A 23160-nucleotide genomic window follows, 5' to 3' on the forward strand; every position below is an offset into this window, starting at 1 on the left:
GCAGGCACAGACTGCAAGGAGGATGAGCTTTGGGAGAGAGCCACAGGTATCAGGAGAAGATGCTCTCAGCTGAGAAAGTAATGAAATGCAATGAAAAATTGGGGCCTGTGCTAACTGAGAACATTCTTGAATTTTCTTTTGCCCTACTCAGCATGTTCATTTCCAGTTGCTACTCTGTCTTTGTTCCTAACACCCAACAACAGGTCCTAGCTGGAGTAAAATATGTGTAAACATGGTCCCTGGCTATATGAGTTAGGATGCTCTGGACTGAAAGGGAACTACTGGGAAAAAATTTTTTTTTCCATAAAATCAGTACTTGAGTAGGTAAGCCCCAGAGGTTGATGGATTCAGCAGCTCTGACCTCATAAAGGGCCCAGAGTCTTTCCATCTTCCTGCTCTGCCATTGTAAACATGTTTGTTCTGTTCTCAGCCTGCCTGCCTTCACGGTTGCTGCAGTTTGGGGCATCACATTCATACATAACAATGTGAAAGAACAGGGGCATCTCTTCCACCATTTCTTTTAAAGAATGAAGAAACCTTTTCCCAGAAGCCCTTCAAGAATGCTCAAGACTCACTGGCCAGAACTGTTCATCCTGAGCCAATCTATGGTCACTGAAAATGGCGTTACCTGGTTGGCTTGCAGTGGTGTTTACCGCACCAGAGAGGAGGTCACCCTCCAGGAAAGTTAGATACCTAAAAAAATTCATTAGATGTTAACAAGGAAGAAATAGAGAATGTGTGTTAATAGTATTCTATCATCTGTTACAACATCAACAAATCCTCCCTGGCACCCTAAAAATATCTAGCACCAGGTAAGAGAATATTTGCTGAAGGCACCACTTGGAGCACTTCATCTACATTAACTTACTCAACCTGTATATCAACCCTGTAAAGTAGGTCTAATGTAAGTCCCTATTTGGAACACAAGGCACATAGAGATTGTGAGTTGCCCACAGTCACTTGGAAGGAAATGGCAGAGCCCAGATACAAATCTTGTCAGTCTACCCTCAAGCCTATATGCATAACCATTACACTAGTCTATGTTTCTTCTTACAAAGCAAAATAAGACCAGGTTCTACTGTTAAGGAGCTTACAATCTAGTAAAGAAGTCTACAAACTTTTCTGGTGAAGGAGCAGAGAGTAAATAGAGGCTTTGTGGCCATCTGTTTCTATTGCAACTACTGAACTGTTACAGTGTAGCACGAAAGCAGCCATAGACAATACATACAGAAATGACTCTGTATGTTTTCGTGTTCCAACAAAACTTTATTTACAAAAACAGGCAGCTGACTAAATGTGGCCCATGAGTCATTTGCAGACCTGTCTAATGAGTTAGAACAGTGCTTATCAAATTTCAGTGTCCATATGATTCAGCTGGTATCTTGTTAAAGAATATGCTGCGTTTTGAACAAGCTCCCTGATGTATGCCATTGAGAATGTGGATCCTCCACCACACTCTGAGTAACAAGGGATTAGAACATGGGCAACTCTTCATTGAGTATGACCAATCCACTCCTAAATACCTAGGAAGGGCACTTAATTGAGAGTGGAGGACCATGGAAAGCCTGAAGTAATAATATCCGAATTGATTCCTCAAAGATTCATGAGAATTAGCCAGTGAAAACCTGGGGAAGGTGTCCAGATGGAGGGGACAATGTGTGCAAAGGGAGTCGTCGCAGAAAGACAAATATGTGATTCCACGTATCCGAGGTACCTAGAGTGGTCAGCCTCACAGAAACAGTACAAATGTGGGTGTCAGGGACTAGGGAGGAGGATGCGGAGTGTGTAATGGTTAGGGAGTCTCAGTGTTACGAAATGAAAACGTCCTGGAGATCTGTTTTACAACAGTGTTGGCCGATGTGACACTACCAAGCTGTACACTGAAAATGGGTAAGATGGTAAATTTTACATGATGTGTATTTTATTACAATCAAGAAACTTAAAATTAAAAAAAAAAAACACATGGAGAGCTACAAGTAACAGCACAGTGGGCTCGCAGGCGGCAGGGAAGGGCTGCTGGGAGAGGGCCTGCCTGGTGTCAGGCTCAGACACCCAGCGCTGTTCTCCCTCCACACGGTGCGGAATTGTTGAGGACTCTTCCAGAGGAGTATTTCTCATCAACATTAACACTTCTGCTTGTGGGACACATGGGGGTTTGATGGCACATGTAAACAGCCCTTCTTAGCCCTGCCCCTTGGATTTTACCCTGTCTCAGTCACTTTCTGACCCTCCTTAATTTCTCCAAGCTTGTTCCTGCTCTTTTTTACAGATAAGATGGCTTCAGGGTCTATAGAGTATAATGAGCTGAAGCGACAACAGTCTGACTGGAACCTAGCTCTGACAATCAGCTGTGAGGATGTGATCGGGTAACTTAGCTTCACTGAAACATAAGTTTCTCTCTTAGAAAAAGGGACAAAGACATTACAACCATTTGAGAAGTGAATTGTAAGAGTGAGCTTTATAAAACACGAGAGCTATGCAATCGAAACATCAGTGGCGTTGTTATCCTGCTGTCCCGGTGTCTGAGGGGCAGCTGGAGATGCCTGGCTTCAGGAACCCCGCGGCCACGCTGTCCTCAGCAAGCTTCAGTTCCCGGCCTCTCAGGACCTGCTGTTTATCTTGGTCTTCCTTTGCACTGGAGCAGTATGTGTTTTCCCAGGAGGAGGAAAGAAAGGTTAGCCAACCCTGCTGGATACAAATGGGAATGGGAACCAAACGGGGGCAGGAGTGGTTAGTTGGGGAGGAAAGGAAACCATGATGCTTCTGTAGTTGAAGGCCCAACTGGGCAAGTTCTTCCATCACTTGACACCGCCATTTCCTTTCCACTGAGAGTGCCAGAAATCAGAGGGCAGTAGTTGTGTGCACTGCTTTTGTGGACAAGAGAATGAAACCATTGCAGGGTGAATTTCTGTTAACAAACCTCCATCACTCTGTGGTGTAAAGGATGAGAAATGCCGGCTACACACAGCACAGTGTTTCTCGGAAGAGAACCAGTGAGGGAAGACTACCCCAAATATTACTTCCATATTCTAAGACATGTCCGGTATTACCCAAAGACATCACTGGCCCGTTTAAAAAAAGAAATAAAAAAACAAAAATGTGTCAAGCAAGTGAAAATCATCAGAGCCTTTTCCCTGCTGTAACCTAACAAGAACAGTTTGAAGCCGATGCACTGCTGATTTGGTAGAGGAAACGTGGGCACCAACAGCCACCTTGGCTGATACACTGTGCTGTTCCCAGACCTGCCCAGCCTTCTTGCCAACTCCCTATACCTCTCACCTGTCTCTGGTTTGAGAGGACACTTGAACTCTGCTTTCTTGGAAGTGAAAACAAGCATGCAATGGAATCCAGAGAACTCCTGTCTTTGATGTCTGTTCCACATGACAAAATCTGTTTTCTCTCCACATCTTGACTCTTCAAACCTTATGCACAAGTGTTTCTGGGATGTGGAAATCTGGAAAGAAAAAAAATGAAAGGAAAAAAAATAATAGTATCAGGATCCAAACTTAGAAAAACATTTCTTGAAATGACATTATCCACTCCTTTTAACGCAAAATAGACCTCTTTGTTACCAGAGTTTGTTTAGGAACTGCAAGCTAATTTTAGTATTGGGGTGTTGTATGATGAAGAATTTATGTCTGTGTCAGATATCTAAATCCATACTTTGGCGCTTTTTCCCCCCTTCCCCTTAGGTTCCATGTGACTGTTGCAGCCTGTTATTATGAGCAATGGAGGGCTATAGCTTTAACTATACTTTCGGACACTTGCCTTTGTCAATGAGGGCAAAGGCCAAGCAATGTTAACCCAAAAGTCTGTGACGACAAGGAAAGGCTCTAGCATGTTTGAAGAAGCTGTGACTTCTCTGTTCTGGGTGGCCTTGGATTTGGTCATCTTCAAGTTCAGGTAATTGGCCCTTTTGCCTGTGCTCCATTGTTGGACTGCCCTAGTAACATCAGAAAGATTAACAAAGATTTAGCGCAATGTCTGCATTTCACATCTTGCCTTTAGGGAGGTTTGACCTTATCAAGAAGAAAAAAAAAATTAAGTCCTTCTGGAGTTTACATTCTTTACCAATACTAACATGGAGTCCAAATTCAAAGTAATGGGTGCCAGTTTCTTCCCAGCTTCCTGTACTTGTAGCAAAAGTTTGCCTCCTAACATGGGTAAATGCAAATGATTCAAGAATACTGAGGGTACCTTTTATTAAGGTTTCATATGGCTCTGGGAGATTCACATGGGCTTGGTTGACAATAGTACTTTTGCTGGGAGACAGAATGCATTATGGAGATGGTTTGGCAGAAGGTTGGATGAGGTGGCTTCCCAGAAATCTAGGGGCCTGCATCCTGTTCTCTCTAGCTTCTGTCCTTTGGCCCCTGTTCTTTCTTCCAGCTGTACACAGATGGGCACCCTCTGTCAGGGCCAGTTCAAGTTTCACCTGCTCCAAGGAGCTTTATCTGGTTGTGCCACTCAAAATTCTCACTCCTTCCTCTGAGTGACTTACACTTCTTCTCAATGTGTCAGGGTCAATGTGCATTTTATGGGATCCTCAGTAAGAGATTAATTCTTCAAGGGCAAGAAACATATATTAGTTTTATTCCCACTACATCCCTATGCATCAGCCTCCCCATAGCTAGTGCATAGTAGATACAAAATAATAAATACTGAAGCTTATTTAATTAAAGAAGATTATGCTTATTAACTTTTAGAAGACATATATGTTAATAAATTCGATGAAAGAGTTTACTGGACACAGATTTGAGAGAGGGATAAGCGGGAAGCACATTTTCATTTTTTCTGACCTTCCATCTTTATTAAATAGCAAATGTCAAATGAAAGAAGTTTTTTATATTTCCCATGCCAAAATCCACAGTTTTATAACAGTACTGTTTGCAGCCTATGTGGTCCATAAGGTGCTAAAACTGTAAGCTTTTTAAAGAAAATAGTCCTGATTTGAGGATATTTTTAAAAATCCACCAGTCACAAAAGTACAAAACATATCAAGTCTACTCTCCAGTCTCCACCTTCACCTACTAGATCAGAAAACAAAACAAACGAACAAAAACCACAGGAAATGTTCTCAACTCTTCCCTGCCCTAAACATAAATTTGTAAGAAAGCAATTACCATGAAGAGAAAGATTGGTTTGCTACCTGACTGCTCTAAAATTATCTTAGAAATCCTTTGGTCCCTGCTTTAAAATTCTTGATTTCAGAATCTAAGCCATGTCTAAGATCCTACAAGGAAAACTCTTCAAAGACCAATAACCTTGAAGAAAGAAAGAATAGCATAAATTCCTCCTTGTTCTTACAGGTGTTTGCTGTCTTCCCCACCACATTTCCTGCTGCAACTATTTGCCCAAACACAACAGATCAAAACTAGGCAGCTGCCATAAGAATGAAAACTAATGAATCTAAGACATCTGGATTAGCAGCAGGTCAAAATGTTGGCCCTGGGGGGATAAAATCACCTGCTGTTTTGGGGGCCCCAAGAACAGGCCTCCAGGCCATGATTTTAAAGAGGGCAAGAGCAGGTAAAGGAGCACTGGAGGAAGAAGTTCAGTCTGAGAATTAAAATAATGAGGCATTTCATGAAAAGAACGAAACCTTAGACAATATAGTGTTTGGGTCATATATTATCTTAGACTCCGTCTGCATAAGAAGGATCCCATCTGCTATGGAATGAGGTCCATTCTGGTGCCAGTGAACATTTGCACAACACATGATGTGGAATAGTCTCTGGAGCCAAGATTGGTTCTGTATCCACCCCGGGGCAGGTTGGTCCGTCTCCAGTGTAAACCTCCTTGGGATTAACCACTTATTCCAGTGTTGTGCACTGGATAATTAATACCAGATCTGTTCCAGACAGCCTTGTACATCCTGCATATGGATGAAGACCCAAAAAGGTTTTTGGAGATCTGTTTGGATGGGATGGAGAAAGCTGTTGCTCTAATGTTTGAAGCAGACGTCCTCGCCATGTACAGGCGTGTGCTGTGCACAGACGGGAGCTTGTACAAGCAAGTGACATTTACCAGCAGGAGCTTGTCTGGACAGGTAAGAGGGGTGATAAGTGTGCATGTGCGGACACAGAAGTAACATCTGCTGCATTGATGCGTGAAGAGCAGGGCTATGTACCTCCTTTTAGCAGTCTGGAGAGGACTGAGGTAAGAGCTTGTGTTTCAGCAAGGTTTGGGATATGGAAGAATGCCCACTGTTGGGGTGGAAGGACCTCAGTTATAAGATTAAGGTTTCTGTGGATTTCTCCCACATGATAAAAATTTTTTTCTTCTAGTTTTGTCCATAGCAGGCAGTATTGGACCAATAGTTTGCCTAAGCCAATTTTTTTCTCTACGTTATTTCTGAAACCCTTTTCTCAAACACTAACTAACAAGAAAAGAAGAAAAACCTCCTCAAAAATTTTCATATTTCTGTCGTTTCTCTTTTTTGTGTGTGCAGCCCCAAAACTGCTTTTCTTCATCCCTAAATATTTCTCCTATATCTGCTTACCAATCTTCATGGGTTGACTTGGCTGTCCTACTAGTCCAGTTGTCTTTTTGATAAATTAATATGGACAGCAACTTAAGGTTCCATGGAAATCTTAAACATGATATTTCTTACACAGTCAATATTCTAGGGGGAAGGTTGCCCTACTGTCCCCTCCTATGAAATCAGAATAACCACCAATCCTAAGATTAAACATTTTGGTAAATTCTTTCCATGTTCCAAGCTATTCACACAATGTTATGGACTAAATGTTTGTGTCTTCCCGGGAAATTCGTATGTTGGAGCCCTCGCTTCCACTGGAATGGTATTAGGAGGTGGAGCCTTGGAAGGTAATTAGATTTAGATCAGCTCATGAGGACTGTGCCCCCATGATGGGGTTAGTGCCCTTATATGAAGAAAAGACAACACTGTCTTCTCTTTCCTCATGCACATGAAGAGCAGGCCCTGTGAGCACATAGTGAGATGACAGGACGCCTGCAAACCAAGAGCAGTGGGCACCTTGATCTTGGACTTGCAGCCTCCAGGACCGAGAGAAATAAACTGCTATTGTTTAAGCCACCCAGTGTGTGGTATTTTGTTACGGCAGCTAGAGCTAAGATACAGAAGCGGAAAGTTTAGTCATGTAAGTCTCTTCCCCTGATTTTAAGTCCAGATTCTGAGACTCAGACTTTCTGAGCCGTCCCTGGAAAATCTGGTATAAAAACTGTTCAGGCACTAAAAAATATGAAAACTGCCTCTGAAGATATTGCTAAAGCTCTCCTCTCCCCTAAATTACCTCTGTGAGTTTACCCTCCTGGAAGAACTTCCTGAAAACTAGTGGCTAAGTGCTCAAATGGGAAGGGGGATGGCTGAGGGGTAAAAAACAGTTGCTAATTGCATCTGTTGTTCATAGTTCTATATGTCTTTTACCTACCCACACTGATACGCGATATGTAATAAAGAAGCTCCTTTTTAAAAAATAAAATGTAATTAAAAGTTTGTCTTAAATTGGCTGTACTCAGCACAACCTGCTTGAAACATACCCAGCGGTCTTCATTGAGAAGCACCTAAAGTGTCCATTCTACCCTGCCCCTTATCAGATGGCCTCCTGCCTTCCAATCAGGGCTGTAAACCCCTTGACCAGATGGTCGTGTTTACTACAGTTTCTCCAGCATTCAGCATCACACCATGGCACCTCCCTATTTTCTCCTTCTGTCTCCTTACTGTCATCTCATGGGTTCTCAGAAAGCTTGTCCAGCTCCTCTGTCCTCTCCACATAAGCTTGTGACAGACTGCCTGTACACAGTGGCTTGATCCATAAATGAACTTGGCAGGCTTCTTGTGTCAATGAGTAACATTTTTCTTTTCCTTCTGGTAGTCCTGGAATCTTTATTGCCATCTGGCAATTTTTCTTTCCATCTTCCTACACACACAATAGAGCAAATCCAACTTGACTAACCAAATGGCATGGAAGCAAAGGTGGGGCTCTTGGCTTGTGTCTGGCCCAGACCTCCCCTCTGCTGTGAAAGCATACCAGCTTCTCAGCTTGATACCAGAGCAGAGTTATCTTGTGGGGATTTTGTAGCAGCAGCAGGCTTCATCTGAAACTTGGGGACTCCTGTGGCCTATTACCACGGTAACAAGCCACCACCTGACTCTGACACCCTTTGAGACTGTCTGACCTGAGGTGGAAATGTCCCCAGAAGCAGACCCCAGACTGGCAGCTCTTAAGCACATGACCCATCGCATAAGCACATAGCCAGCTGGAACTTCTTGGTTGCTGGGGTGAAGGGGCCTCTTTATCACTACAGGAGGAATCAGATGATTCAAAGGGTGTTATTCCCCCCTCTAACAGACATACTTTCCAATCCCCAACCTAGGTTCTGGTGAAAGGGCTTTCCTCCTTTTCTTATTACATTCTGTGTTCAAAATGCTGAGCTGAGGTGGGAGGGAGCAATAACACTACAGGATTTGAAGTCTCTTCCTGTCAGTCGGGGAAGTCTCTGCCCCCAGTGTGGGAAAAGAGAAGGCAGGGAAGGAGGGGAGTAGAAAGTCAGCCGCCTGGGGTGCGTTGTCAAAATTGATCATTTCAGCTCACAGGAACACACAGCACCATAAATGGGGGTGGATTTCATTCCTAAAGGGCAGTAATCCTTCCCACAGGAAAACAGGTGATTCATGGTATCCATGAGACCCATATAGATGGTGCCTGTTGAATTCTTCAAGCATGTAAAGGCAGAGACGGAAGCATTCCAATGGCTAGCTTTAAAAAATGACCACTTTATTCGTTGGAATTGTCACAAGGGCATGTTATGGATCTTGAACACATTCCCATTCACCCCAAACTCAGGCGAAGAGAAGCAACATAACTGGGGAGGAACATATTTGCCTGGGCATTGGAAGAGCTGGCTTCTGGTCATGGGTCACAGTGATCTTGAACAAATCTCTTTACTTACCTGGATTGATGTTTCTTTCCTCCATACAGAAAGGTTGGACTGGATAATAGGTAAGACCCTGTTCAGTGCTGCAACATCCATTAGACAGCAAAGGCTGTCTTCCAGTTTGGGGCCAGTGTCTGGAGCACTGATGATGCTTTCTAAATGTTTGTCATGAAAATGAATGAAGGATTATGTTTCATCTTGACTTTTATCTCAATAGAGATATTCTTTCACTTGGGTCTCAGTTTGAGGAAGGAAGAAATGAAGCAGAAGGAAGGAAGGAAGGAAGGAAGGAAGGAAGGAAGGAAGGAAGCTTTGAGATATTCTTTCTGAGAGGATGTCTTGCCTTTCTCTGGACCCTAGGATACGAAGTTCCTATCCTACATTTTCCATATTTAAGCCTGCCAAAATCAAATTGATTAAAGATACCATATAGATTTAAGGAAAAGCTACATCCCAGATTTTCAAGGAGTCCAAAGACCCATTCACCTCCAGTCAACCTGTCTTAGGATGCTGGTGGTATTGGTCATCAAAGTATACCCTTTCATTTTTATTTTCCAGATTATTTTCTGTGAACCATCTCATTTTATCTTTTCATTATTCCTTTGAGGAATGTAATACTTGACACATGTAAAGGACTTTCTAAATCACAAAGTATTTCATATCCAATGTCTTAAATAAGATCTTGAAAATCACTTTTAAAGATAATTTGGGAAGTTATTAGCATCACCATTTTACTGAAGAGGAAACTGAAATACAGAGAATTTCTCTCTTGCCCAAGATCTTGCCCATTTTTTTTCAGGAGCCAAAAGAACCAGGATTAAGAAATTGGCTCTGCTGGTAGACAACCAGGTGTGAATCCTAGCTCTGCCACTGATTAGCTCTGTGTCCTTGGGTAAATTATGTAAAATCTTCATGCGTTGGTTTCCTCATCTATTAAATTAGAAAAATAATGGAATTTTCTTTACAGAAACTGGATGGGGGAAGAGACTAAATGAGTTAATACATTTAGATGCTTAGAAAAACTTCAACCACACAAAGGATCTTAATTGTTTGTCATCATCGGCAAAACCAAGACTGGAACCTGGGTCTTCTAGCTCAGTGATGTTTCTGCTGCCCTACACCAATATTATCTTTACAATTCACATGAGAACCTAAAGCCTACAATGTTTAAGTGCAAAGCTCATCCAGAACCTCTCTTGAACAGAGAGGTCTAGAACTAACGTCTCCTGGATTCTGCTTAGTCCTTCCACCATTAGAGCATGCTTCCCTCCACTGCTCCTATGGGGCATAAACCCTGAAGTGATAAACCAACCACTCTCATGCAATCCTACTGACAGCCTGAAGGCAGACTGTCCCACTCTTCTGGGGAAAGGATCTTCTACCTTCAGTCTTAAGAGACCAAAGGGGTTTGGATGGCTCATTGTAATGGGCGCATGCTTCCTACTACCTCCAGGCCTTTGCTGCGATAGTCTCTCTTCTTTCCCTTCCAAATGTAGTTATTATCAGCACCAGGTGATTCCATATTTGGCCATTTATAGCTTTCTGAGTACAAGTCTTGTTTTTCGTATTTTCATTATACACTCGAGTGTGCCGACTATGTCGTGTGTAGGTTTGTATTCTCCACTGCACATGGCGAAAGGCTCAGTCGATAGCAGGTACATAAATAGATCTTGATTCATGAATTGATTGTTTGATGGACTGATAGTGTGTCCTTCCAGTGGTTAGCAATTGTCCTTACCTCTTAATTGCAAGTTCAGGATGATCAAAGACCTTGCCTGGATGACATTTAATACCACAGTGACGGAGCGAGGGCTGTCTGTGGGGGGAGGAACAGGGCTAGGGAGGGGAGAGTTCCCCTTTGCTCTCACCTGGGTTGGCTTCCACCCAAGCCACTATCGACTGCACATCGTGTGCACAGAAGATGCCGACTTGAACCAGGGCTTGCCCTCTTGTCCACAGTGTGGACCCCTCATAGCACATCCGGACCAGACATGACCTTGCTCGACAGTTAAAAACAAGTGAAAGTCATCTGCCAGGGCCACCTGGCACCAAAGTCCTGTGACAGAAGGGGCTCCACTTAAAGGGCAGCACAAATCCAGAGCATTAAAATAACCTGAATGGTGTCATTTTCTGATCAAATGCCTTTCCCTGTCGGGTTTGTGATTTTCGAGCCTGAGAATGTCCCCTCAAGGCTCGGGTTTCTCTGCTGTCACACTGGTCTCAGGCCTGGAATGTGAGTGCTGGCTGTGGAGGGCTGATGTAGCTATGTCACAATCCCAAAATGGAGAGACATTATCTCATGAACAGTGGCAGCAGGCAGGCACCAGTGTGCTGCTGGCAGGCACAGTCAGAATCTGGCCTGCAAGTGTTTCCCATCCACGGTTCTCAGTGGACAGACGGTTGGAGGTCCCAGATACCAATCTGTGCACTAGTAAACTGGGGTCTTGCAAAGCTTCCTACCCAGGAATAAACCCAGAAAAACACCAGCTCAGATACAGACAGGCTCATTGTTGTTACAAGCCCTGTTGGTTTGCAGGAGGGCGATCCCTGGGAGAGACTCTGGAGCATCTGGAGGGCTTGGTCAGAATGCAGAGAGCAGCGTTTCACAAGGCGAAAGGGTGCTCAGAGCAGTGCTAAGCTGTCGTCCTTACTTCCCTAGGCCTCTGAGGGCAGGATTGCTGCCCACAGGGCAGGTGGGGCTGTGGCCTCTGAGGTAATCATCCCTTTCAGCACTTGGAGAGGACGAGGCCCCAAGGGGGAGCCATGACCCCTCTCATGGAGTAATAGAGGCCATCAGAGTCCTAACCACTTTGATCATGAACTATTTTTAGGGATGAAGAGAAGCACCTTCCTACCAACCTTAGGAATGGGGGGCCTGTTCACCCACTTACGTGCTATGGCTCTGCTCCGAGACACTTTCATTACAACCAAGCCATTTTCCAAACAAGCCCTGCCCACTCCTGCCTCCTCCCATCGCTCACTCCTTCCTGGACTAAAGAGTCTTCCTCTTCTTAGTCCTTTCTTCCAGGTCCACACCTGACTGACTGCTCCTGCTCAGCGAGGTGTCTGAGTGCTGCAGCCTCCAGTCTCCGGGGCTCCTTCAGGACCAGTGTGTACTCTTTTCACATGACCCTCGGCACACGCCTGCTTCCTGGTCCCTAACCATCACACACGTGGGTTAGAGCGTGTTTGTTGGAAGGGTCTTTCAGCACAGGGCTGTGCTCTGCCTCTGAGAGCCTCCCGTGCCTCGCAGTGGGCTCACAGTGCTGACTCTCCAGTGGCTGCCCGTCACACCTAGCAACAAAACCTAAGATGGAAGCCGGTGACATAGCCTCATGTCCCAATTTCTCCATTTCTTTACCCTCCTTCAGCACACTGGGCATGCTGGTGTCAGGCTTTTGCACTTGCTCTTCCCTCTGCCTGACACGGTTTTCCCCCGGACCTCCATGTGGCCACTTCCCTCACTTGATTTGATTTTCTCTGCCCGAAGGCCACCTTCTCAGAGAGGACTTTCCAGGCCACCATGTCTAAAAAATAGCACTCCTCATACCATAAGCCTTATCTTGCTTTATTCTTCATCATAGCACCTAATTACTGAATGACATTACATTATTATACTATATTACATCACACTATGTACTTTTAAAGTTTTTGTTGTATGGGTCCCCATAAGAATGTACATTCCATGAGGGCCAACACCTGGCTTTATTCAGAGCTTGTCCTCGGTACCTACAGAGGTGTCAGGAATATTGTAGGTGTTCAATACTTGTTGACTAAATGGATGGGAAAATGAATGAGCAAACACTTCCTTGTGAAGTAGGGGACATTCTGGGCAATGATGTGATGTGGTCCGCTGTGGGGTAATATAAGGCTTCCTTTCAAAGAACCAAAAAGAATCAGAACTATAAAGGTGCTATAACTGAGTCTCAGAGAGGGCAACACGAATGGGATAAGCACTTAAAAAGTTAAAATCTTTGACTTCTAATTGTTAACTCTTCCTAGAACGTGACCTGATGTGACAACTCATCTGAACAAATTCTGAGTTACCAATTTTCTATTGGTTTTGCATTTGAATAATTTTTATAGAATCAAAAACAGTTAAGAGAACAAGGCCAGTTGCATAAAATTTCACCTCTTCATGCTTCCGAGTGTTTTTAGAAGTATTGACACTGGTTGTGTTCAGCATCCCTTCAGTAGCCCAGACCTGCACAAATATTGAAGCATTGCTGCTTGATTCTTCCCAACCTTTGTGTGTTAGGCCAGACACTACAGGACATCTCCTCTTGGAATAAAGAAGAAATCGAAGCATACGCCCAAAGCTAAGCTGCAGCTGGGCCCGGTTTTCCTCTGGCCTTCTCCTTTAGGCACCTGAGTAATGCGGGCCGTAGGTCACCGAAAATGGACTGGAACCACTCATTGCCTCTGGTGAGTGGTCCAGCCGTCCATGGGTGCCAGTATTCATCAGACAGCAGCCATTCTAGGTTTCCCTTTTTCTTTTTCTTTTCTAGTTCCCGGAGCATTCTAAGGAAATCCCACCCAAAGTCTCCTCTCCCAGGTGGCCCTCGAGGGTGGCTGCCCCCTTGCTCTTCTTGTAAGATTGTGTTTGACAGCAATGAAAACCAACAGTTCAACAGCAATAATTTCTTGGCAGGACAGATTGGCATGAGACTTGTCCCAAAACAAAATAAGCCTTTCAAGGAAGTGGATGTCAAGTTGGGCTCACGTTCCCAAGACACTGAGATTCTTATATGGCTGACACAGGAGCCGAGGCCGAGCCCCAGCCAAGGGCCGTCCATGATTGTCAATAACACGACAGAACAGAGAGAAGACTCAGGGGCTGAGTATGTCCCTGAGCTGTTAAAACAGGGTAACTGGAAAAGCTGCGGAACTCTTTCTAGGGAAAGGCTTTTTGTACTCTGTCCTGATTTTCTTAAATGGCCTTGTTAGTGATTCCAGTCTTGGGGGAGGGTGTGTGGGTCAGAGTATCATCCCCTTTGCTTTCTTTCACTTCTTGTTGCTACCCATTCCTTGCCATCATTCTCCACAGTTCTTGCCATGCCACCTACCACCATTTTCACTGCTGTATGTGCCACTTAGAGAAGCTCTCTAGACCTTATGCCACGAGGGAGCATACCATGTCACCTATGAATGGCAACTTATATGCCTCTGATTATCTACATACTAAGTTGTTATAAGCCTTCCTCTCTAGGCTTGGTTTCAATGCACAAGCTCACAGAATGATTCAATCATCAAAGGTGGAAGGAAGTATCCCCAGTGAAACCAAGTCGCTTTTGCGCTGCATCCTCTCAAAGCCCACAAGAGGGCGCCCAAGACCTCTCAAGTCCAGTTATGACAAGTGACAGCGATGCCAGGAGGCGGCGCTGTTGCTTTAACCATCAAGAAGGGAGCGGCAACAGCTTAGGCGGGACTGTGAATGTACTGGTTGGGGGACACATAGCACCCCTGCGGACTGCAAGTAATCCCTATATGCTAGGCCGTCCCAGCCAAACATCGCTACCTTACCCTGAGAGGTAAAGCCACGCTCTAGCCAGCATGATTCAACGGAAAACTCTAGTTGAGAAACCAGAATTCATGGGCTCTAGTTCTGGCTGCCATGCTATTTTGCTGGGAGGGCTTGAAGGAAATCATTTATTCTTCTTTCCCAAAGGCTTCCTCAACCTTCCATGTGTTCAACCAACATAACAATATTCAGGAGTGCCAGGTGAGCATAGGATTCAAGAATAAGAAAGACAAAGCTCGTGTCCTGGACAAATTCATTGTCTGCAGGTTGGGGGAGGGTATAAGGATGGAGACAGAATCAGAAAGTCACAGGTTGAGGAGGGAAGTGGAGGCCTGGAGGTGCACACAGAAGCCCACGGTGGGAGGAACTTACCAGCCTGATGGATCAATGAAGGATGCCTGGCGATCCTAGACAGTGTCAGAGCCGAGCAGGAGTCATGCTGGTAAAGATGTGGAAGGGCAGAGGGGCAGCTAGAGCAAAGGCAGTGAAGCAGGAGACAGCCTGGTGGGTGAGGGAGGCTCTTGTGTAAGTGAGGAGTGTAGGAAGTGGAGCTGAATGAAGACACAGGGACCAGGCAGGTGGGGCTTGCTGGTCCTGTCCAGATATCCCTCGATAGGCTTTGTAGTCAAAATGCTCTGAGCATTGCAAAGAGCAGTGGTGTCACCAATACATGTATTTATTTATATGTGCATAAGTCTACTCTCATTTGGAAATAAAGAAGTAACTACAAAGGGGGAAGGAGGGCTGGGGGAGACATAGGAGCAATGTCCGCCTTGGCTGGGTTTTACTTGACTTGAAGTTGCCACTAGGCACTGTTGTTCTCTCTCTTTCCACCCTGACCAAGAAGTACAACAAATGCATTAGGACACGGACTTCTTAAGACCTAAAACTGAAGGACAGCCATAGATTTATTTAAAAGGCGAAAGATTTATACGATCTGAAGAGAAACCAGAGTATAGCCATAGATTTACTTAGCAAGAAAAACTTGTACATTATCTATGCAAGATAAAAAATCACCAATGTATAAAATCACATATTGTTATTTATTTATCAAAACAAAGGTATGTGCTCATGTTTACAGATGAGAAAGAGGAGCCCCAGGCCACCTGGTCCATAAGTGGTGGTGCTGGCACTCTATCTGGGCTTTCTGATTGGATTACATGCTCTCCACTTTTCACCAGCACGATTCACTCTGAGCCCTTTGAGGACTGACCTCCTGGCTGGAGAAGGCAAGCTCAGCATCACTGATACCCAGTGCATGCACTCACTCTGTGATCTGGAGGGCCTATAGAAGAGGGTTTCTCACATAGGCTGCTGCATTCACAGAAAGAGATGTTGGATCTCTGGTTTTAGTATTTATTCTAAAAGCCCCTGTTCTTCTCAAACGAGCACTAATTGGTCACCAGCACCAAAGGAGCATGCGGTGCGCCATGAGTCCTAGAGAGATAGGAGAGATTTTCGGATGCACTGCTGTGCAGGCATTGTGTCTAGGACAGTGGTTAGGCTGGATGCACAGTGCTTTCTTGGCGTCTGGGACAGTGTTGAAGGGAGGGCCATCCATGAGCGCCTGTGACTTGATGTACCCTTAGTTAAAATGGCATCTGTCCCAGATACTTAGTCTCCAAACAGAAAACAGCCTGAAATCTCATTTTTCAAAGTTTCTGCTACAAAAGTTGTTGCCAGTATATTTGAAGTTTATGGAAAGAATGTTTTTAATCAACTAAGTGTACTGAACTATGTAAAGCTTCGGGAAGGAATACAGCCCACCAGTGAGGCAAAGAGAAGTGGAAGTCTAGCAAAGACAAATGAAGGACCCTAGACTCAGCATCACCGGAGAGAAGCTATATCCAGTAAGAGGACTGTGATGGGGGAAGATGGTAAAAAAAAATATAATAATAAATAAATAAATAAATAAATAAAATGAAAGAAAGAAAAGAAAAAAAAAAGCAATCTGTGAGAATGGAACAAATGACATGCAAATAGTCCAAAGAATAGCATGTAAATTAGCATCAGATTTCCAAAGAATCTTCAAGTTCAGAGCCTAGAGAGACCATCTCTCCAGCTGATGCTACTGAACCCCACGGAAAGGAAGCAACTTGCCCGAATAGAAACAGCTAACATCAAAGAGGACTCACGGGGAGTGAGGCCCTGATTTCAATGCCCCACATGAATTAACCCATTTAATTGTCCCAGAAAGGGCATGAAGCGTGAGCCTTCCCCCATCCTGGCAGATGGAGCAACAGATGCTTAGGGAGGTTAAGGTACTTGCCCAGCTCATCTCACTAGTAAGAGGCAAAGCAGCGCCCAAACCGGGGCCATCTAGCTCCCAGCCCATCTAGCTCCCAGCCCATCTCCACAAGCATGTTGCTCCTGGAACCATTGCAAACCAGCAGCAGAGCTGAGACTAAAGCCCTGGAGCCCCAGTTTCCTATTCCTGTTCTTTCCACAATTCTGCTCTCTCCTCAGGCCAGAAGGTTCTTCTCTCGGAGCCATGGTGCTTGCTAGTTCCAGCATCCTTGTCTGGAATGCTCTGCTCCTACACCTCCACAGAGCTTGCTCCCTGGATTCCCTTTCTGTCCACCCCAAATAAAATGGCAACACCTCCACCGTCCACAGGCCTGGAACGTCACACACCCCTCACTTCATTCATAGATAAGACATCCCGCCATCCACTTGCTATATATGTGCTCATTTTTGTTGTTGAGGCTCAGCATCTCCTACCAAATGCAAGCTCGTGAAAGCAGCGTCCACGCTTTCTTCAGTAACATGTCCCTGGTGCCTGGCACATAGGAGCAGGCAAAAAACGCTGGATGAAAAACGAAATGAATAAAATGAAAAAATGAGAAAATGGTCAATAATACCTGGCCCGAAGCAAAGGACTCGGGTGCCCTGTGCCACACAGTACTCAGATGCTACTCAGGAAACTTGAATCCTTCCACCGTGAGCTCCTGGAAAGATTCATTTCTTGAACTGTAATATCATGTCTCTAAGAGTCTTCTATTAAACTGTAGATACTTCTGAAAGGGAGGCATCATACATGAGTTAATTACTAGCCATTAACACTTTTGGATATACTAAAGTGATACATAAACATCATTTTATATATAACAGATCCAAACTAAAATACAGCTCGCATGGATGGAGCATTCGGAACATGCTGGTCATAGTGTGAGGTACTTTACACATGGCACTAATTGCCAAATATTTCCGGCTCTCTGCCTTCCTGGCACTCGTGGGAATAGCACTTCCCAGGTCTTTTGTGGTGGGTAGCCCCACGTGACTGGTTCCAGACAGACGTAAATAGGCCTGTTAACCCACTTACAGGGCTAATGAGAGACCCCTCAGAGCTCTCTTTTCCTTTCGGCTCCGCCGCCTTCAAGGAGGGACCTGTTAAGTCAGCCCGAGTCCCTGAGTGATGTGAGGAGCACAGGACCTCCCCACGACCCTGACAGCCCGGTGTCTGCTCAGCGATCTTCTAAGGCAGTGTGTGCTATCTTTGCTTTACAGGTAAAGGAGGGGCTGTGCATGATTACAGGATTTTCACAAGATTTCATGGCTGGCAAGTGATGGAGTCACGAAGGGAACTAGGTATGTTTAATGCCAGAGCCCATAACTTTCACCTATGTTTACTCTCTCTCCCAAATCTTTATGGAATAAATAAGGATAGGGAAATGAGAATAATACCATCTGTGGCCTGGAAAACAGAAGCTTCAGAAGGCACTACAGCTTTGGAGAGTCTAGAAGGCACTGGGATCTTCAGGAAATGCTTATAAAAACTGGTGGTATTGGGGAGGAAACTCTACTGGAATATTTTTCCCCCTCTTCATATATTCTTGCTTGTTGGAGGGATAGGATCCATGGTCTTTGGATTGATTCTTTCCCATTGCAGACCCATCAGTGAGGAAGCCAGTGCAGGTACAGAGATGTCTCACAGGGCCCCGGGCCTGTGCTGAAGGAACCCTGATGACCGAAACACTCAAGCCCCAGTGTTCAAGGACCTGCCGGCTGCCCAGCCAATCCCCCTCCCCTTCCATTTTTCCTACAGGGAATGGCCGCTACTGGTGAAGATAATTGCTCAACTGTTTGCACTGAGAGTTATGGAGGGTCAAATCTCCACCCTCTGTGTTCTTTGGCACAAACTACATGGAAGTGACAGAAAATTCTGTATCACCTAAGAACAAAACAGGAATGCTTGGGAGGCAGCAGCCTCCTGCACAAAATTTTCACCCACTGCTAGCATTTAGCTATCTAAATTTTCTACCATTAGACATCTATTCCTTTGGATTAAAGTAGATTTCTCCTCTTGCCTAGGACTTGCCCGGACTATTGTATAAAATCTTCTTTTGTCATACATCCAAATAACTACCCTCACAGCTCCTAACAACCACCTCAGTATTGAGGTCTCACAGAAATAGTCCAAGAAACCCAGTAACATAAGGAATGGCTATACTTCAAGCTGTTAAATACTTCAATTTTGAGGATTAAACTGTTCCTTAGGGCCTTCTCTTTTTAAGTGTCTTTTTCCCAATAGAACTCAAGTAGAGGGTTTGTTGTTATTGGGTTTTTTATTATTTTTTTTATGTTTTTAAATTTATTTTTGAGAGAGAGAGAGACAGCGCCAGCAGGGGAGGGTCAGAGAGAGAGGGAGATACAGATTCTGAAGCAGGCCCCAGGCTCTGAGCTGTCAGCACAGAGCCCGATGTGGGGCTCGAACCCATGAACCATGAGATCATGACCTGAGCCCTGAGCTGAAGCCAGATGCTTAACCGACTGAGCCACCCAGGCACCCCGGTTTGTTGTTATTGTTGACGAGGGGCAGAATGTCATCTTCTCATGAGGCCTAAGTTCCCAAGAATTCTCACTGTGCTGTACAGAGCCCACTTACCCACACCACTATCCACCACAGGCTCTGTGGATTCCCTAAGTTTGGACTGAAATTGCACCATGAGAAGTGCGTTTCTTTCCAGGAGTCAGGGGATGGTGGAGAGATGGGGACACTTTCAGGGAGAGGGACAGCCATGGACCAACAGAAATGAGAAGACGTGGAAAACGTGTCCTGGGAAGAGAGGATTTTAGGAGGGTCAGGGGACATAAGGCATCAAAACTCAAAGGCACAGGCCTTGATGATAAATATCCCAAACCTCACTTCAGAAAAACAAGGAAGTATTATGATGACCCCAAGCAGAGAGAAAAGGCAACACAAGAATGTATTTGTAGACTTAACCATGACATAAAATTATATGATTTGAGGCCCAATTTGTTTTGAATGCCCCTGCTTTTCTTGATCGCTTTATTTATTATCCAAGACCACCTTGTGAAATACTTTGAACCCAGATTCAAGTTGAACATAAAACATAGCCAAGTGTGAAAAAGAATAACTGCACAAATCTGAATAAGAAATAATTTGAAGTCATTCAGTGAATGTCTAACCAGAGCAATATGTTAAGGCTCAGCTTACCTGGAAGCCTGGGGGCAGAGTGGGGCCAGGGATGAAGGAGCACTGGCCCTGAGTGGCCTGTGTGTGCCCAGCACTCTGCAGGGCACTGGGTGTGTCCCAGAGGAACAGCAGCTTCCTGCTCGGTGTGTTTATCACGTGACTGACCAAACACGGGTGTGCTAGCAGAGTTTTCTCTAGGTTTGCCAGAGACCTGAAGCTGACCGGGATTGACCGTTCATCAGATTGCACGTGATGTCTTCCCATAAAGAGCAGAAGAGCTGGGGTCACACACACCTGGACTTTGCCATTTATTTACTCCTCCATGACTGGAGGCCAGCACTGAGGTTGGCATAGCCTCAGTTATGTAGAAATCGGATGAGGACCGTCGGACCACTCATGCACACTTTCTGTAGGCACAGAAGTGAATAATGAAGGTTGTGTCCAGCTCTCAGTGGACACACACAAAATCCCTTTCCTTTCCTAAACCGAGAACTGGAATTCACAAAGACACTGAATTATATGCTGATTTCCATGCCCACTTAGGCTACTGTCCCCTTACCTAGCTAACCTTCTGGTCTCTCTGACTCTGGTCTTGGGTCAACCAGTCACTCAGAAGCCAGAGTGCTTTTACTAAATCTTAAATCTCATTTCAAAACCCTTTTAAAACACTTCAATGGCTTCCTATTCCATATCCTCCCAGGGCTTTTGGAGGCCTCTCATGAATTTGTCCTACTTATTGCTCCACCCTCACTGCTCACTGCCATGAACCCCCTCCCGGCCTCCCCCAGGCCATGCACACTCCAACCCTTCCAGTGCACACATGCCCTGCATTTCTCCAAAAGCTCTACTTTCACACAATTTGTCCCCTCTGCTGGATGATTCCCCACATCTATCTTCCATAGGCCCTTCTTTTATTTGGATAACTTCTACCCAACCATTGGAGCTGGGCTTAGCCATTACTTTCAGCTTTCTCTGATCCTCTTAGGCTCTCTTCATTACACTGTGTGCATACATCTGTCTTAACATCCCACTAAAAATGCATGCTTTCTTGTCCTGTTGCAGACTAAGGTCTAAGCCTCTGAGAGCCAGGTCTTTGTCTTGTTCATTAGTGTCTCCCCAGCACAGAGAATGGCACAGTTTAGATACACAGTAAATATATTGCTTGACCTTTTAGTTTGAAATGGTAGATTCAAAGAAAATTTGCAAAAATAGTACAAATTCCCATGTGCCTTTGACTCATCTTCATCTTATGTTAACATCTTATAAAATCATTATAACATAACATCATAGTAAAATTATTGAAACCTAGATATTATCATTGATCCAATACTCTTAACCTATCTAAAGATATTCCTTGAATTTTACTGATTTTCCCGCTGTGAGACTGTGATTTATAATATGAAATATATACTTGGTTTTCATCCCCATCCCTGGCACAGAGCTCCTAAAACCCATGAAATTTCCTCTGATTCATAAGGTGACTTTAGTTATGTCAATGAACTGGTCTTTGGAAAGCTGGAGGTCACCTAAGAAGGAGGCTGGTTGCCAAGTGGTTAGAAGGTTCAAAATTTCAGTCCCTGCCTCATCTCCAGGGAGGGAAGAGGGGCCAGAGATTAAGTTAAGTCACCAATTGCCAGTAATTTAATCAATTGTGTCTATGTAATGAAACCTCTGTAAAAACCAGAAGGATGGGGTTGGAGACCTTTTGGGTTGGTGAAAGCAGAGGTACTACTAAAAGAGCAGCTGCCTGGAGAGGGCATGGGAACCCCATACCCCTTTCCCATACCTTGTCCTATTTATCTCTTCCATTTGGCTGGTAAATGTATATAAATATTTCTCTGAGTTCTGTGAACTACTCTAGCAAATGAATGGAACCTCAGGAGGGGATCCTAGGAACCTCCAAACCATAGCCTAACCATCAAAAGCACAGATACCAACCTGGGCTTGCAACTGGCATCTGAAATGTGAGGGGGTGAGGAGGGCTATGGGTGCCTTATAAGACTGAACCCTTAACCCATAGAATCCGATGCTCTCACCAGGTAGACAGTGTCAGAACCGAGTTAACTGTGTGATGCTGTGCAAAACACACACTGGAATTGGTGTCAGAATCAAACCCACAGAGTCCTTTTTCCCCACCCAGGAGCCCATCCATTACATCGCACTTAGCAGTAACGTCTCCTTCGTCTCCTCCAACCTGATATACTTCCTCAGTCCTGTTTTGTCTTTTATGACTTCCACACTTTGGAAAAGTTCTGCTCGGTTATTTTATAGGATGTTTCTCAGTTTGGGTCTGTCTGGCATTTTCTGAAGGTTAGATGGAGGCGATGTAATTTTGGCAAGAAGACCACAGTGATGCTTTCTTTGTCTTCCTCCAGGCATCCCACCAGGCAGTCCGTGATCTTCATGTGACTTATCCCTGAGATGTTAATGTTGATCACTTGGTTAAAATGGGTCTGCCAGGTTTTCTACTGTAAAGTTACAATTTTCCCTTTGAAATTAACAAGTATTGTGTGAGGAGACACTTTAAAATCAATAAATACCTTTTAATAAATCAATGAATGTGGAACAAAGGACTGAATCTGAAAGAAAATTAAAAGAAGTGGAAATATGTTCTGAACCTGCATTCAAAAAATGCAGCAAGTATACAAGAGAAAATATAAGACAATAAATAAATGAGTCAACAATCACCATCTAAATAATGTTGAGAAGAGAGCAAGCCTCATAATAACATCATCTCTTCTCACCTCCTATTAAATATTTATATCCTTTGAGCAATTAAAGAGGTTTTCAAAAGTGAGGTGATTAAACAAATTTTCATCTTACAATAGAGCCCAATCTCTGTAGAAGATGCACCCCTACTATGTAAACAAACTGGAGCCCATTCAGAGACTAAGCTAGTTAAGTGCTGCTCTGCTGGGAACAACTACAGGATCAGAATATGCCCAAATCAAAAAGACAGCACTCAGGGAAGTGCAGAGTATTGTCCTACTCTAATTGGGCTGCCCTCACAGAAAACCATAGTTTGGGCATCTCCTACAACAGACATTTATTTTCTCACAACTCTGGAGGCTGGATGTCTAAGACCATGCTGCTGGTCTGGCTGATTTGGTTCCCAGTGAGGACTCTCCTCCTGGCTTGCAGACAGCTGTCTGCTAGCTACGTCCTTAGATGGCAAAGAGAAAGAGCTCTCTACTCCCTTCTTATAAGGACACTAGTCCTATCGGATCAGGTCTCCACCCTTATGACCTCATTTGACCTTGATTACCTCTATGAAAGACCCATT

The 23160-nt window shown here is 44.5% G+C and overlaps 2 long non-coding RNA genes across 3 annotated transcripts; one reads left to right on the top strand and one right to left on the bottom strand.

Annotated features, from left to right (window-relative positions):
• The first annotated feature begins 768 nt into the window (after positions 1-768).
• LOC115306264 lies at positions 769-18931 on the top strand. 2 transcript variants are annotated; one of them, XR_003915279.1, is made up of 5 exons: positions 769-812; positions 3693-3903; positions 5861-6049; positions 17948-18028; positions 18330-18931. It is a non-coding gene; the product is annotated as an uncharacterized LOC115306264 (long non-coding RNA). The 2 variants fall into 2 exon arrangements; XR_003915278.1 differs by lacking the exon at positions 769-812 and adding an exon at positions 2574-2674.
• On the bottom strand, positions 2431-11142 carry LOC115306261. The gene is made up of 3 exons (XR_003915273.1): positions 10788-11142; positions 3280-3454; positions 2431-2635 (listed from the first exon to the last, which is right to left on the bottom strand). It is a non-coding gene; the product is annotated as an uncharacterized LOC115306261 (long non-coding RNA).
• Positions 18932-23160: the final 4229 nt, after the last annotated feature.

The sequence above is a fragment of the Suricata suricatta genome, chromosome 11 (genome assembly GCF_006229205.1).
Source record: "Suricata suricatta isolate VVHF042 chromosome 11, meerkat_22Aug2017_6uvM2_HiC, whole genome shotgun sequence".
NCBI lineage: Eukaryota > Metazoa > Chordata > Mammalia > Carnivora > Herpestidae > Suricata > Suricata suricatta.